This window comes from Brassica oleracea, chromosome C5 (genome assembly GCF_000695525.1).
Source record: "Brassica oleracea var. oleracea cultivar TO1000 chromosome C5, BOL, whole genome shotgun sequence".
NCBI lineage: Eukaryota > Viridiplantae > Streptophyta > Magnoliopsida > Brassicales > Brassicaceae > Brassica > Brassica oleracea.
This window is the reverse complement of record NC_027752.1, coordinates 25440428-25444626: the sequence shown is the minus strand read 5'-3', so window position 1 is coordinate 25444626 and position 4199 is coordinate 25440428.

Here is a 4199-nt window from a genome sequence, read left to right as displayed (position 1 = left end):
AGTTTTCTGTTTGACTCCAAGTTTTGAGTCACTTTTACAAAAAGCCCATATTATAAATGTGAAAATGCTCCAATGTATGCCTCTATAATAGAGTTATTCTAATTATAGGGGAAAATATAGAGATATGTTATTTTCACCTCTAAATATAGAGATATCTTATTTCCACCTCTAAATATAGAGGCAAAAAGTAAATTTCCACTATATTTTCCTCAAGAATAGAAGAACTCTATTATAAAGGCATACATTGGAGCATTTTCACCTCTATAATAGAGTTTCTCTATTTTAGGGGAAAAATATAGAGATAGAAATAAAATTGGGTTGGAGATGGTCTTATTAGTTTACTGTCAAGTTATAAACTATTACAATTTTGAAATTTCATTATAGTAAAAAAATATACAAAAAGTCATATTTTTTATTTGTATCGGTTAATATACTTTATAAATTTTCTTAACAATCTTTTTTTTTACCATATTCATTGGCGTGGTAACTCATGTGGGCTGACATCATTCCGTTGCAAATAAAGTATCAGGAAACTGAAATGGTAAATTAATAATAAGATTAAGTTTTGCATCTAATTATTCTTTTTTCTTACTGTTACGATATATTATTATTATTTTATTTTTGAAAAAGTGATAACTTTAATTATTTTTATAATACAAATATAGAATATATATATATATATATATATATATATATATATGAAAAGATAACAAACATAATTTCCGAAAAACAAATTGTTACAAAAGCAAAAAATTGTTGCAGATAATCATCAAAGACCAGTCGTTATTGTTGGAAGAAGCATATTAGTCGCAATATTGAAATGATACAATGTGTATCATATTTGTCTAATAATTATATTACACGTTTATGAGTAAATTTATAATGAAAAGATCAAAAGTTGATGGACAAAAATGTTTTTAGAAAATAATACACAATATGAGTTTTAGGTGCTCTTTGTTGATGCTCTTGCTCCGCCGGATTCGAGTTGAAGCTCATCTCCTCTCTCTCTCTCTCTCTCTCTCTCTCTCTCTCTCTCTCTGTTTTATTAGGAGGAATGAACATTTGATTCCAAGGAATAAAAAATTCATATTCATAGTGGAAGACTCACAAAAAGGAATGAATGGGGGATTCATTGGATGTGGGATCGTGTGAAAAGTGGGAACCAATGTTAATGTGAGCATTAATGAAGATGCATGAATCAAGTTGATTTCTGTAACGATGCCCAAATATATTCACGGGGAGAGTAAGTCCAATCACGTAGCGAAAGACGTTGGCTTCCAACCAATTTTGATCGGAATTATTCGTTACCGATAATACAGCTGGATTTTTATTGGCGGTTGATTAAACGGAAACTGTTTTGTATAAATTGTTTTGGAGAAAAATATGCATTTGGACTGCAGTAAACACATTTATAACTCATTACCCAAAATTCTAATTCCAAACACTATGATCTAAATATAATGAAGCCCATTAGTAACCCATCACTCTCAACTTGCCACGTGTCAAGCCCTCGTTTCCTTATTTGATGAGGTGACCGAATGAGAAGAAGGGAAAAGTGTTCTTTACATAATAAGATGTGGAACAAAAACATAAATAATGAGATTATAGAGTTACATAAAATATAACATTAAAATGTAAATCATATTCTTAAAACGTTTGCAATAATATCAAAGTTATAAAGCTGCTGATAAACTAGCAAGGACTATTATCTTATGTGATCAAGAATGGAGTATGTTCCATACTTGTCCCTCATTCATCTAAATCATTGTACACCTTGATCATTAATAAATATTTAGATGGCAAAAAAAATAAAAATAAAATCTAATAGCAAACCCAATTAATTCGAACGGGTATGTCTTTTCACTATATATTTTTGTTCATAACCATTAATGACACTTTTTCTTTTATAACTACTTTCTTTTTTTATCTCAATAAATTCCTACGAATATGCGTTTTCATTATACAGTTGATATACGTCTTCGTTAATAACTGTTTATAATACATTTTCATTTAAAACTGTTTTCATTTTTTACTCATAATTTTTTATTATACATTTTTGTTCATTATCGTTCATGGCACCTTTTTGTTTATACATACCTTCATTTTTTAATCTCAATTAGTTCCTATGATATGTCTTTTTTTTAATATAATTTTGCTTATGAAAGTTTACTATACCATCTTTATTCATACTGTTTATGGTACTTTTCGTTTATAACTGTTTTATCAACCGCCAATAAAAAATTGAATTTCTTTTTAATTTATGTTTTTCGATTCTATTTATTTCGTGTGTTTTATAACCATATTTTATAGTTTTTACTTTGTTACCACTTTTGGCTTAGAAAATTGCATATTTTTCACTTATGTCTTTTCAACTCTATAAATTGTGTTTTGTGCAAAATTCTTTGCGTTATCGAATCATAAATTTTGAAAGCTCTCAAACTATTAATTTTTTAATGTCTCTGCAATCCAATATATTTTTGAATAATTACGAATTTGTGAGAGGAGATGGAGTGAATTGCGATTTCTTTTATTTTGACAGACAAACAATCCACTTGTCGATTTCTTTCCTCTCTTCTCAGATTATTTATTATTCCAACTTCTTCCGTCTCTGATTTCGGTAAAAATTCTCCCAATGTTTATCCTGCAGTTAATTACAATGTCTATTTACTCAGTTTTCATTGTTTCTTATTTATTTTCCACATTCTGCTTCATTAATAATTGGTTTGTCATGCATGGCCAGAAGAACTCATAAAAGAATTGCCTATAACTTCGGTGTATATTCTTTTTTTTCAGTTCATTATTGATAATACTCAAATGCAACACTCATTTGTTAGTGCATGCGTTTAAGTGGGAAATTTGTAAATAGTTGCATAAGTTGCATTATTTATTTGTGATGTTATTAGTTTACTGTCAAGTTATAAACTATTACAATTTTGGAATTTCATTATAGTAAAAAAATATACAAAAAGTCATATTTTCTTATTTGTATCGGTTAATATACTTTATAAATTTTCTTAACAATCTTTTTTTTTTACCATATTCATTGGCGTGGCAACTCATGTGGGCTGACATCATCCTGTTGCGAATAAAGTATCAGGAAACTGAAATGGTAAATTAATAATAAGATTAGGTTTTGCATCTAATTGTTCTTTTTTCTTATAGTTACGATATATTATTATTATTTTAATTTCACTTTTATTTTTGAAAAAGTGATAACTTTATTTATTTTTATATTACAAATATAGAATATATATATATATATAGTTTATAGTCATTTTTAAAAATTCAAAATACCGAAATTTATGGTCTAATAAAAAGCTTATTATATAATTTGATGGACTCATTTATTTCTCTAATAATTCTAAGAACTATAGACAAGTGGCTAAAAATGTTATGAACCGTTTAAGTGAATGCCATAACCAAAGGTGGTTTAGACTTTTCCTTTTCTCATGGTTTTCTTTTTCCTTGTATGATTAGGATTTCATTTTCCTTATTTGTTTAGGATTTGTAATCTTTCCATTTATCTATGACGGGGCACATTATGTTATGAATAAGAACAACCAATTCCCTCTTTCTCTCTATTCAAAACACGTTATCAGTACGAAACCGTAACCCTGAGCAAAACCTAAATACATGAAACCCTAGCCGTTTAGGCAAAAACCCCAGACGTACTCGTCGTAACCTATCGTCCGATTTTATTATCTCTGGCCACATGAAATCAACGTAATTGTGACGACGAGTAACTCATGATTCTCTATTCCCATTCTACATTGACCGTCTCCAATCTATCTCATTATTACTGATCGAGATCTCTGTCTCCTAACACCTTCGAGATAAGTAATACTATCCTTTATTTATTTGCTATGGTAACTGTGATGATGTTTGTATTATACTTACTATCATGTCATAAATTATATCCCACTTCGCTTGTTAAAGTCAATCGACATGTATATATATATTTAATTTGTTTGATTTGATTTGTTTGTAAGACCACATATTCATAAGTTGCAATATAATAGTTTAGAGAATATCAACCAATATTCATTGGTTATTATTTGGTTTGCCATTCGTTGATTTGGTCAAAGTCTATTGTTCTTATATCGCTTGTTATAACATGGAAGCTGGAAAACGATTTATAATCGTGTTGAACTTAACAGATAACTAAAATTGATAAGGGACATCAGCTTAGTGAATAGGTC